The sequence below is a fragment of the Macaca thibetana genome, chromosome 17 (assembly GCF_024542745.1).
Source record: "Macaca thibetana thibetana isolate TM-01 chromosome 17, ASM2454274v1, whole genome shotgun sequence".
NCBI classification, from domain to species: domain Eukaryota; kingdom Metazoa; phylum Chordata; class Mammalia; order Primates; family Cercopithecidae; genus Macaca; species Macaca thibetana.
Window position 1 is genome coordinate 77278759 of NC_065594.1, and position 14248 is coordinate 77293006.

General features: G+C 37.7%; 1 long non-coding RNA gene across 5 annotated transcripts in view; it reads right to left on the minus strand.

The window, feature by feature from the left end:
- Positions 1-14248, minus strand: part of LOC126940231 (uncharacterized) — a 134524-nt gene that overhangs the window by 106221 nt on the left and 14055 nt on the right. The gene's annotated exons all lie outside the window — the stretch shown is intronic.

Sequence of the window (14248 nt, forward strand, 5' to 3'; positions counted from 1 at the left end):
CAATATGTTTTGAATGCAAACGACATATGAGGTGGTTTTACTCTGGTAAAAATCCTTACAGAGAGCAATTAACCTATTTAGGGCATGAACTGATAGCTAGCTGTGGACACACGGACTATAACTTTTACATGTTCTACTCACAGGAGCCACTGCAGGAGACAGGAAACTGGGTTAATACAACAACTCTTTGTTGATCATTGGTGTGTGCTACCACTCACTAACCACAGTTCATTCTGCAACCCTAAAAGGCAATAGCTATAGTGTTTACAACCATAGAATTGGAAGCAAAACTAGCTCAAATCCTGGCTGCCCAATTTCTGCCCATGTGACCACAGGCAAGTGAGCGAACTTCCAGTCCTGTCTTCCTTCTCTGCAAAAAGGGAGCTGATAATAATGGTATCTATCACATAGGATGGTTGTGAGAATTTAGCGAGTTACCATATAAAAACTCTTGGAACTGTGCCTGGATTATAAAGGCATTAGCTGTCCTTGAAGAACAAATCCAATTTTTAAAAGTTGGCCATTTGAAATGAGTTTCTGTGTTTGTGCCATTTCCCAAGCAGGATGACCTCTCAGCATTACTCCTGGTAAAGTTAACTGGGACAGTCTGGTTGCCTCACAGTGGAATCAAGTAACCCAGGCGCCAGCCATCAGGCACTGGCTTGGCTCAGCAGACAACTCAGGTTTTTATATCTCACAGTAATAAACATTCCAGAGTATCATTTCTGGAGGCACAATGGGATAAATACATTGAATGAGGCTCTGGAGGAGAATAACAAAGACAGCTGGATAAAATATTAAAACTGTCTCTTTAAAGGCACTTTGGAGCTATCAAGAAAGGAAGAAATGCTCAGAGGATTAATAAAAAACGAGAACACTTTAACAAGAGCTAGGACAAAAGCTATCCTCTGCCTGGTGGCATCTGCCCAGCTCCAGTACATCGGAGCCTCCAAAGGCACAGGAGACCAAGAGAAAGACTCGGCCTGGACCAAGCTGTCTCCAGGGCTGGATCAGCATGTAGCCACCTGTCTCAGGTATAGTAATTAAGGGAGCACCAACAAACCCAGAACTTGAGATTAAAAAAATGTAATATTTTTAAAAATCAAAACTAATGCAAAAAAATTCCGTGATGAACAAAATAGCAAAACTGTAAACAAAGATAAACTGTTGCTGTTTATTTGATTTGCAACCCAGTCAAGGACAGTAAAGTTATGAGTCAATGTAATTCGTGAAACAGATATATCAACACATTATCAACTTCATGGAGAAAAAACATCTTTCCAAAGATGCAAACACATCATTAAGTAAGATAATATCCGTTTATGATAAAATCTCCTTACAAACTAGTAATAAGGAAACTTTCATATTATTATAAAGATTATATACAAAATACCTACATCAAGAACAGCAGCTAATAGTAAAATGTTAAAGAACTCCCTTCAATGTCAAGGCCAAGGCAAATGGTACACCATAGTTGATTTTACTCAACATTGTACAGGAGACATCAGCTAGTACTGTAGTACAAGAAAAAGAAACAAAATGTGTAAAATATAGAAAAGAAAATAAGCAAAGCTCATTATTACCAGATAATATAATTTGTATGCAGAAAATAATCAAAAAATCAACAGGTAAATATTAAGATTAATAACTGTGTTTATCAGATTTCTAAGATTAAAATCAAAATGCATTAATTAAGATAATCTTATTTGTTGTAATAGATACATCTCAGTGGCTTAACAAAACAAGAATTTGTTTCTTAGCAGGTAAAGCTAATTTAATGGGAAATAGGTGAGAGATGGGGCTCTACTCCACCAAGTCACTTGTGGGCCCACTGATGGAGATGCCATCCTATTCAACTTGTGACTTCCAAAATTGTTGTGAGCATCCAACAACATACAGGGAAAGAGGGACTGGGAAGCTGTAAATGAGGTTTTTATGAGTCAGATAACATACATAGGAATTAATATGACAAAATATGTTTAAGTGCTTTTCGAGAAAATTTTCAGCTTTTTTGTAAGATCTTAATAAGCAGAGAGATATTCCATGTGCATAAATGGGAAAAAAACAATATCATTAAGATGTCACATCTTCCCATATTAATCTATAGCTTTAATGCAATTGAATCAAAATAGTAACAACATTGTTTATGGTACCTGGAAAACTGATTCTAAAATGTATACAGAAAAGCAAAGAACTAGGAACAGCCAAAACACTCTTGAAGCAGAATAAGGTAAAGAGCTCTCCCAACCCCTACCAGAGCTAATTCTAAAACTGTAATAACTAAGGCAGTGTGGAACTGATATAGTGTTAGACAAGGCAGACCAATGGAACAAAACAGAAAGGCCAGAAACAGTCCACGCGTAGAACAAACAAACAAACAAACAAACAAACAGAAAAAATACTTGGCTCATGACAGAGTGACAGGCATTGAAGATCAGTAGGGACAGGGGAATTATGCAATAAATGCCAGTGGGGAATTTGGTTATGTAATGGATTAAAAAAATTTAAGTTGACCCTTACCTCCCACCATTCATAAAAATCATCTATTCAAATTAGATAGAAGGTTTCATTGTGAAGGGCAAAATGATACATTTTTGAGAAGATAGTGCATAAGACTATATTTCCCACCTTGGGAGGAGGGGAAGATACATGAAATGTTTTTATAAAGTTTAGAATCTTAGGGAAAAATTAATAAATTCAACTCCTTTGAAATTAAGAAATTCTACTTGTCTAAGGGTTCTACAGGAGGATGAGAAAATGAACTAAGACAGGATACTTGATACACATACAGGAGATAAAAATTGGTATTTGAATATGTTAAAGACTCCTACGAAACAATTTTAAAAGGGACAAACAACCCAATATAAAAATGAGCAAAAGACATGAACAGGCATTTCATAGAAGAGGAAACATAAATGGCCCCAAAACATGAAAAATTATCCATTAGTAATCAGGGAAATGCAATTTCAAACCACAACAAGGTACCATTTCACACATATCAGGTCAGCAAAAAATTTAACCATTGAACAAAAGGTACTCTCATGCAGTGTTTGGAGTTTAAATTGGTATCATCACTTTAGAAAACTATTATGTGTTACCTAGTAAAACTGAGTATGTGCATCGGTGAAAGGCTGAGGTAGAGATCTAAGCCCCAACTTATCAGCGATAACAGCAGCCAGGGCTGTGCCAGAATCTGTCTATATCAGTCACTCATGGCAATGTCCCAGTTTAATGTCTTCAAATATGGGAAGGGAAGTGGCTTAGAGGTCAGATTTCCTAGGCACCAATCTTGTCTCCCACTGCTTACTAACTGTGAGCCTTTGGCCAGACCCTTAAACTCTCTTAGTCACCTGTCTCAGGTATAGTAATTAAGGGAGCACCAACAAACCCAGAACTTGAGAAAAAGAATATTTTAATGTAATATTTTTAAAAATCAAAACTAATACAAAAAAATCTCTCTGTGTCTCAGTTTTACCATCTATAAATGAAGACAATAAGATAGAACACTTAGCGAGTGCTATCACGGTGATGAATCCTGTGAAAATTTCACTGGAGATGAGGATGAAAGTATAAGGAGCTGGGGTCCCCGCTTGGAACATCACCAACTCGGGACACTTAGTTGATATCCCTTAATATCTGGGCTTATCATCTCCTCGGGACTATTCTGTAGGCAGTGGGTGATGTCTCAGGTGAAAGCCAAGTTTGCTACATCTTTATTTCTTAGCTAGAATATGGCATGTCCCTAACAATTTCACACAAGTCAGAAAAAAAACCCACAAATTCCACATCCAGCTTCCAAGCATAAATGAAGAACATGAAGTCACTTGCTATTTTAAAAGCTAATTACTAGTAAAATACTTTCAGATTCACATTTCCTGTGAAATAAAATTCTGCCTTTGAAATGAAAGTCTCTGGCAGAACTACTCAGCAACACCTTTGTTCCAAGCAGGGGTTTTCCTTTAGTACAGAACACACTGTTCCCTAGTCAGAAAAAGATTGATTTAATTTTAAAGGGGAGACAATGAAAGCATATAACTGTTAACACACATTTAAAAATATATGTGCAACATCACCAAAGAGACATAGATGTTGGTGAGCTCTTTTGTTTTTGTAAGTTTTATGGTGAAGACATGAAATAAAATATCTAAAGATATCCAGTTTAGTGTCTGAAATTGAAAATAATAAAGAAGTATTTGACTTCTTTATCATTTTCCAAACAATCTACTTTTGGACTACAAATTGTGGGAGAGCTTCATATCATCAAATTTCAGCTTCTTTGGAAAAATACTCCTTATAAATAGATTCGATGACTCAATATTTTTCACATTGATACTTTTTCTATATGTATACTATTGATTCTTCTCAAAAAGCTAGATTAGTTAGAGAATAATAAGGAATATGCAGAAAAAAATCATCTCCAGCTTCTACAGACCAAAGAATAAACATTATTTCACTAAGTTGAATATATTGAGTTTAAGCACATAATTCTACAGCTTCAAATGTTGGTTTCCCTACAAAGTTGTACAAACTGTTAAATTCTTCCAAATAATTTGGTGTCAAGAAACATTTTAAAAATCATTCTCTTCTTTTCTTCCCTTCCACTGAAAAAAGGTGGAAAGAATAGTCCTCTCCATTTCCTCATCTCTGGTTTACTCTTTTCATTTTGGAAAAGTGTTATGCAATGTTTAAGATCTAAAAAGGTATAGAGGCCAGGCGCAGTAGCTCACGCCTGTAATCCCAGCAGTTTGGGAGGCTGAGGCAGGTGGATCACTTGAGGTCAGGAGTTCGAGACCAAAATAGTGAAACCCTGTCTCTACTAAAAATTCAAAAATTAGCCAGGACTGGTGGCGGTATCTGTAATCCCAGCAACTTGGGAGGCTGAGGCAGGATAATCACTTGAACCCAGGAGGTAGAGGTTGCACGCCACTGCAACCTGGGTGACAGAATGAGACTCCATCTCAAAAAAAATAAAATAAAGTAAAAAGATATAGAGAATATAGCAACTAACGTCCATCTACCTACCCCTAAGCTTAATAAGCAACCTATTCACAACACAGTTGAAACTTCCTGTGAATGCTTCCAGATCAGATAACTCTCCCTCTTGAATTTGGTCAATACCATTCCCAAGCCTCTCCTCATAATCTTATTACTTCTGTATCCTTAAACTACATGAAATATTGCTTGAATTTTAAATTTGATGTGAATGACATCATAGATTATGTATTCTTGTGCAACTTGCTTGACTCACTCAGCATTATGAGTGTGAGAATCATCCAGGCACATCCCGAGAGTTAATGTTCATTCATTTTTACTGCTGTATAGCATTCCACTGCATGAAGATGCCCTAACATGGTCTAGATTAGTGACTACTTTAAATATTAACTCACTTCTGTGAATGGACATTAGTTATCTCTAGATACTATCTCCAGATACTATATCCAGATTTTTATGCCACATTCTCTCCAGTGTTTGATATAGTCTACTTACCTTTTTGCCAGGTCATTTAATTTACATATCTCTGATTACTGGTATAGTTAAGCCTCTGTTTCTGTAATAAGTTTTTAGTTATTTAAGTTTTTTCTTCTGAAAATTATTCTACATGTCAGTCTTTTTGGGGGAGAGGTTTTTTGTTCTATTTGTTTTGTTACTTGTAACATTGTCAAATTTATCAAGCCTTTTATTTATGGTTTAATAAATTCTTCTTTACCCTAAGGTCATAAAGATATCTTCTTATATTTTTCTTCTGTAGCAATTTTGCCTTTCAAATTATTCCACTAAGGATTGATTTTTGTATATAAAGTGCAGCAGGGATCCAACATCATTTTGCTTTTCCCTGGAGGACAGTGAAATGCCCTAGCACCATTTATTGAATAGCGTTTCTTTTGTCCACTGGTCTGCAATACTCTTTCAGACATAAATCAATTTTCTATATATGTGTGGGCTTCCTACTCCTTCCTTCTGGAAGGAAATTTCTCATTTTTTAATTGAAGTGAATCCCTTAGCAGTTGCTGCTAGAAGGGTCAGTGGGTAGTAATCTTTCTTAGAAATGTATGAAAATGTTTGCCTTTTCTTAAATGACATTTAAGTGGATATACAATCTAGTTTCCCCCAGCATTTTGAAGATATTGCATTGTCTTCTGATATCTATGAGCACAGAGATGGTGCATAAGAAGTCAACCCTTGATTTGGCTTGTTCCTTTATACATGATCTCTCTTGCCTCCTCTAGCTTTGTGCTTTTTCCTCTTTATCTTAGATGTTATGCAATTTTAATATAAGGTTTCCAGATGCAGTTTTTTTTTTTTTAATTTCTCTTGGGTGGGGCTCTGCATGACTTTTCCAACTTAGGATTCTTTTTTGTTTAACTCTTAAAACGTTGTAATCATTCTTTTTATTATTGTTTCCCACCAGGCTCTTTATTTTCTCCTTCCAGACGTTCTATTAGCTGTATATTGATTGACTCTTCTCATGTAGTTCCCAGGTCTCTTCTTTCTGCTTTTCATATTTTCCCTCTCTTTGTCTCTCTGTGATGCATTCTGTATAGTTTCATCGATATACTTTACATTTCACTAATTTTCTCTTCATCTGCATCCACTCTTGTTTAATCTATCTTGATCTTTATTTTAATTACTATGTCTTTCATTGTTTAAAATGTCTGTATGCTTTTTATAAATCTGTGTGCTCCTTTTCCCCAAAAATAAGTCCCACTATTAAATTAGAAATCTTCCTCCTTATTTTCTCCCTTTGAACAATTTAAATGTTTATTTTAAAGTCTCTGAGATACTGCACTATTCTGTTTTAAAGTGTCTTTCCCATACAGGTAAGTCTCCTCAGTCCTTTGAATTTTTTCCTCTGAGCTTGTCTCAGCACCACTGTCTACTATGGCATCTCTGGGTTCTGCATTCAGGAGATTCGATTCCTGCCCAGCGTCCAGGGCAAATGGAGCAAATCTAGCTTCTTTTCCAGGCCAGTCAGTGAAGTTTTTCTGGGCCACGGACTAGATAGCCCATTTGTTGGTCCTGGCTCCCCACTAAACAGGGAAATTATAGACTTGACTCTGTCCCTAAGTGGGCTTCATAATCCCACTTACTAAGATATGTTTCCTGTCCTGGAAGTTGAGTATATACATCCTTGACTCCCTTATATTCACATCTGATATGCTCACCCTTGGGAAATCCATTCACTTATTTGGGATAAATAGTAATATGCAACTGTGTCAACTTCTGTTCCCTACTTTAGCTGAATTCCTTCCTCAATTCTGGAAACCAGAGAGAATACCTTAGAATTCTGCTAAGCATTTGGTAAAATTTGTAGTTTAGCCACTATTTCCATATTTCTACATGGAGAGTGAACATTTGTCAATCCAGCTCATTCAACCATTCCTAAATAGGAACTCTCCCTTCTTCCTTCCTTCTTTCCTGCCACTTCCTCCGTCTTTCCCTTCCTCCCTTCACCAGTCACCAGTCACCATCTTCTATCTCCGTTTCATTCTCATGGCCTTTCCTTCTCATTTTTTGGTGCTATCTTCTTTCTCTGTTCACAACACAACACGTGGTCTCTAAGCTTCTTACCTTGGCCCTCTTATCTTCATTTTCTACTGGTACACTCTTGAGAAATTTGTTCAGTTCCTTGGCATAAATTCATTCAATTCTTTGGCAGAGTAACATCCTAATGACAAATCCAAGCCAGACAGACCCACTGAGCTCTAGTGCCATGCATTTACTTCTTACTGCATATATAGGCACCTACAAACCTCCCAGGCACGCCCATCTCAACATACCCAAAACAAAGCCATGATTAGCCTTGTGAAAATCTTTATATTTACTCTTACATTTTCCTTCCTTTTGAGTGACATTTTCATCTATCTGCTCAGTCACCAAAGTCAGAAACCTGGGTAATACAGCAAATGTACCCTTCCTCTCAGTAGCTATATCTAGTCGACAATAAACCCCTATGTATTCCACCCATTTGGCAACTCTCATGTCTATCCTCTCTTCTCCATTTCCACTGTGATGGCCTGAGTCCTGGTCCTGAGTCCCTCTCTCTTGGGCTGCTGTTACAGTGCCCCAGATAATCTTCCAACTTCCCTTCAGTCTCATCTGACTTCTGTAAATAATCACAGGCAAGAAATATATCATGAGATTCCTTATTTTCATTGTAACAGGAAATCACCAAAAGGAACTTCAAAATATCATGTGCTTATTTGTGGTCCAAGATGACATCTGGATAACAGTTCAAGATTCAGCCTTTCTCAACTTTACACTGAAACATACATGACACACACACACAAAAGAATGAAATGACAAAAAAAAAAAGAATGAAAACAAAAACTGTCAGAACTGTCAGGCATTCTACTACTGCCAGGCTATGGGAGGAAATTTCACTAACGAAATTTACAAAGCCGAAATGAACATCAAAATCCATGATGACACTGAGTCACACTTTGAGTCTTGAAGAAGAGCACATGCAGGCCTCCAAGGTAGCAGAGAAAAACATTGTTTGTCCTCCATCACCTTCCTTGGGGCTCAAGGGCCCAGCGACATTATGAACCAGGCCACCATGTAACCAGCCTCTTCTGCAGATAGTAGAACTCAAAACCTGAGCAGGATTTGCCCCACTTCCAGTCAACAAAACCCTTGTCCTCACCTCAGGTAGATCCAAGCCAAAAACCTCTAGAGAATAAGAGGACCAGACGTAGGAAGAACGCTAAGAACTGAGCTGGCCTCCCTGTTAATCTCTCACCACCTCATCAGAGTAGAATTCCAGCTGTCTTACTAAACCACACCAAACAAAAACTTACTAAAACTTAGATCAAGGCAACCTTCCCTAATATATCCTATTACAGAATAAAGCCCAAATTGCCTTATATAGCATTCGAGGCTTACTCTATACATAGGCTCCATCTACCTTTATCATCTACTTCTCATTATCTCCAAACATTGCAAACTCCAGCCACACAGTATTATTCAATGATTTTAAAGCATCCTTCAAGCTTCCCTACCTTCTTGTCTAGGTTTCCCTTGTTCCTTCTGCCTAGAAGACCCTCTTCTTCCTCTTTAAGCTCCCTGAAATCTTTATTATTATTATTATTATTATTTGAGATGCAGTCTTGCTCTGTTGCCTAGGCTGAAGTACAGTGGAGTGATCTCAGATCACTGTAACCTCTGCCTCTGGGGTTCAAGTAATTCTCTTGCTTCAACCTCCCGAGTAGCTGGGATTACAGGTGCATGACACAACACCCAGCTAATTTTTGTATTTTTAGTAGATACAGGGTTTCACCATGTTGGCCAGGCTGGTCTTGAACTCCTGACCTCAGGTGATCTGTCCACAGCCTCCCAAAGTGCAGCTTCTCCATTATTAAAGATCCACATTTCAAGGTCCAAATCCTTCCTCAAATCTTCCAAAACCCCTAAATTGGAATTAGTCTCCCCTTCCCCTGTGCTTCTATAACATTTTCTTTGTGCTTCTATTTTAATATTTATCACTGTCTGTCTTAGATTGATAACTGCAACTTTGCTCCTCCTACTAGACTGTGAATGTTTTCATTTTATTAGCTAACACATACCATAGTGCCTTCTGTATCAAAGATATGCAATGGACATGTGTTGCATCAACTGGAGATGAGATGAAAATGAACTACAGAAAATTTCTTGCTCAGGTCCAATTTTTACTATTTCATTTATATTTATATTTAAAACAATCACTGGGTTTTGTCACTAGGCCAAGCAGCAGGCTGAAAAGGAATGAAACCTTGAATTTCCTTTGCAATTTTGAAGAGGAAATCCATAGGTGACACATTCCCTGATAAAAGAAAGAGGAACTAAAGGCCACAAGGGGTAGGGAGGAGGGGGTGTTGAGGTCATAGAACAAAAGGAAATCCCATTTTCTAATCTCTACAAGATGGTCTCGTTGCTGATCTCTCCTGCTGCAATAGAGCAATAAAACATGTCCTGGAAGGTCAGCAGATGTTACAGCAGTGGGAAAAGCAGGATATAATTATCAATGATCAAGGCACTCAGTGGGGCCATCTCAATTTTCTCCTCTTTCATTCTTCCAACCAAATGATAGAAAATTGATGTCAATTCCAAAGCCACTTATGTATTTGCAGCACAATAGCGAATCATCCATTCAAACATCTTTCATAGTTATTTCCTAATGAGCTGACGCTCTATGTGAAGGTTGCTGTTCATTTGTATAGTCATCCCTGTGCTTAAAATACTAAGGAAAACTTGTCCCTTCTTATTGACCTCAAGGATACTGATTCCATAATGGTTATAAAAGGCACAGAAGTTGTGTTTTGCATGCCTTTTTCTGCCAAATTCAAAAGCATAATTGCTCTTGCTTTTCAGCCACTGATTCAACAAATGGTAATGGGAGTTCTTGCTCTTCTGCAATCACGGTGCTAAGAACTAGAGGTAAAATGATGAGACACCTGACTTCATGGAACTTACTTTCCCTTGGGAGAGACAGACACCAATAAAATAATTCTATGGATAAGTGAAAATTTTATGGAAATCAAAAGAAGTTTTGTGGAAAGGAAAGGAGAATCTATAACAAAGGGATCTTTGTTCATCCGGAATGTTAGAAGGCTTCCCTAGAAAATCTTGTACACTGAGATTTGAAGGTTGAGTATGAGTTAAATAGGGAATGAGGAAAGAGAATGTTACAGGCAGGAGGAAAACAGCAAATATAAAGACTTTGCTGCCTGAGAAAAGATGTTTACGAACACTGAGGAAAAACCAATCATGATGACTTCAGCATACTGAGCTCTCTATCTGCAATGCTATTTAGTGGCCAAGTTCCTAGGATTCTACAATAGTATTCTACTTAATAAAAGTTCATTAGTTAGCTGTTTGGAAAGCTTAAAAATGAAGACAGTTTTATGAAATTGGGTGACAAACATAAGTCTTAATATGAGGCAAGGCAAAAAAATGATGTGAATAGCTGAGCACGGCCTGAAATTTTTGAGCTCAGGTTCTTAATTTGTAACCCATCTTTCCTCCCCCTCTGTCCTCCCCAAGTCCAGATGCATAGTCACAGGACCTAAATCTTCCTCTACTATGAACTTTCAACTGAAGGCAGCACACAAAACACCACTCAAAAAGGATTTCATTAGCAGTTTTCTGAGCATTTTGTCACTGGACTTACTGACTAAGCTTATTGAACATTTTGCTTGAGGATCTTAGGATAGAAACCAGTATTATTTTTTTAAATGATCAGCTAAGGCCAGGCGTGGTGGCTTACATCTGTAATCCAAGCACTTTGGGAGGCTGAGGCAGGTGGATCACTTGAGGTCAGGAGTTCGAGGCCAGCCTTGTTAACATGGTAAAACCTCATCTCTACTAAAAATACAAAAAATTAGCTGAGTGTGGTGGCACATGCCTGTAATCTCAGCTACTCGGGAGGCTGAGGCAGGAGAATCACTTGGACTTGAGAGGTGGAGGTTGCAGTGAGCCAAGATTGTGCCACTGCACTCCAGCCTGGGCAAGAAGAGCAAAACTCTGTCTCAAAAAAAAAAAAAAAAAATTCAGCTAAGCAGAGGCTGGTGGGTTTTTATACCTGACAGTTCCTTTCTTAACATTTTCAAAGTTTGTTTCACTGATTCAGAATGACTTTTGAAACCATTATTTAATTTTTTTTTACCTGCTGTCCAGCATGTTCTGATTTCTGCCTTGGCAGGAACAAAACATTAATCTCCTCCCATAATCCTGACATGCAGGATTGGCACAGCATTTATTAATTCACCTTTCACTTAAATTGGTTTTCTTTTTAGCTGCACTGCATTCAATATCTCGGACTAACCATATCTTTTTTTTTTAGCATAATATAAGATACGGTCAAACCTTTACTTCTTGAGCTGGGTTTAATAAATAAAACTAATAGCTGAGATTGATTACCCATGTAGACAGCAAACTACAAAACCCAAGATGAATTGTGTAATTTGCAGCTCTATGACATGTATTAAATTTTGAGACATAAGATAAATAATTCATGTAAATAAGAAAGTGAGGACACCCAAGAATGAAGTTTGTGGTTATCCGTTAACAGCAGGTGAAATAAACAACCAATTTCATTAACTTTTGATTTAGGCCTTTTAAATACATTTTTACTAACCACTGCCTAATTGAGACTGCTGTATAAATTAAAGAAATTCTGTTATTTGTCCTTAACTAGAGACATTTTAAATTAAATATCTAGATCCCTCAAAAAATGATCACTACATTTACATCTTACTTACACTAAAGTCAGCCTACCACCTTGAGATTTAGAGAATTAAAGTCCCTTAGATAACTAGGGGAGGTTAAAAAACAAAAACAAAAAACAGCAGGCATAAATGATAAGGTATTAATTTTTCTTCTTTGGTACCTGCCAAGTAGAATCCAGTGGATAAAATATGGAGTAAGTGTTGAATGTTGCTTACACTTCTTATATGCCTAAATTAGTATGCCTGACATTATAATTTAACCAAACAAGTTTTTCAACTTGCAAGACAGGGATTAAAAAGTCCACTCATTCATAGGGTGGCTTCATGGTTTAATTAGATTTGAAGAAGCCACGATAATCCTGAGATCCTCCAAGGAGGATGTATAAGAAATGATATGGTTGTTTTAATGAAGAACTGTGCCCGTCTCCTCTGCCACTGGGATATTCCTGCCTGGGATCAAAGAGTGGTCAGATTTCTAAGCCATCAAGAACAGGACCTTTGACCAGGTGGTGTAGATTTCTGGCCCCAGGGATACAAAGAGACCTTCCAGGTCTTCCATAGCTCAGAGTACTGGTACTAAGTGCTCAGCAGTGGACACGATGCTGTGGTTAGTTAAGTCCTCCCTGAATGTCTACAAGACAGCAGACTAGGTTTTTCTGGAATGTTCGAAAGGCAAAGAGAGTCCCTGCTTTCCAAGATTTACAGTTTGTGATGAGAACTGTGAGTAGCTAACATGATGTTTTTTAATCTTTAGAAGAATTTTTATTGTTATCCCCATTTTACAGATGAGAAAACAAAGGAACAGAAACAAGGGTTTGGTGATTTGTCAGGTGCAGCCTTCACCTCATTCTCCACCCTGCTGTTTACAGAGCTGTAAAGAGACTTGCAACTGAGGATTTCTTTGGGGTTAAATGTTGTTCTTCTCATAGGATTAAAGGTTAGCTAATCTTTACCATGTTTGAATTTTAGAAATTCTCAGTATTTGTTTAAAAGTGCTGGAATAATGTCAGTTCTGGGTATAATTTCTCCTGAGTAACCATACTTACTTGGGGTAGAATCACCTGAGCTGGCTCAGTTTCTGCAGACACTATATTGAGCTACAATAACTAAGGAGTCCCATACTACATACTGTATCAAACCAGTCTTTGAAATTTTTTGTGAAGATTGGAAATGAGGCAACGTTTTGTGTACTATTTAACCTAAATAGAGTAAAACAAAAGTTTTATATAATCTGAATAAAGGAAAAATTTAGGGGACTCAATGGGTGTCTTTGAGATCCTTCCAGCAAGTTTGCATCCACAGCGATCTGGGGGCTACTCTCTAGGCCTAGACATCGAGTCACCTATTGCAGCTCCACCTGCTTCCCTCTCCCATCAAATATGAAACCAGCACCTTCAATGTCAAGCCCTTTACTCAGGGCTTTTTTTTTTTGGCCTGCATTTATTGGTGTGTTTCCAAGCAGGCGACTTCTGCAGCACTTAGTCTAGGTTATATGAAGCAAAAAGAAAACCGAGGAAACTCACATCTGTGTCATTTATTGGGTCTCAAGGTCCCTGGAGGCTTTGCTTTCTTCTCTCCACCTTTTAGACTCTTCTGTTTGTTCTACATATCATGTATGTCCAGGGGTTTTAGTTGTGCTCAGTGAGAAATAGGGAAAAGTGAATCCACTCCATCTTTCCAGAAGTGGTAATCCCCTCAACTTGCCTTTTTAAGAACTGTGGTTTTATACACAGAGGCCACTTTAAGTGGCTTTAAGTTCAGCAGCATTAAGTACATTCACAATGCTGTACAACCATCACCATCATCCCTCTACTGATCTTTTTCATCAACTCAAGCAGAATTCTTATACTCATTCAACAATTCCCCATTCCCCTCTCCCCCTAGTGCCTGGTGACTTCTACTTTCTATATTTATGAATTTGCCTGTTCTAGATATTTTATATAAGTGGAATCATACGGTATTTGTTTGTGATGAGTTTATTTCACCATAGCATAATGTCCTCAAGGTTCATCCATGTTGTAGCATGTGTCAGAATTGCCTTCCTA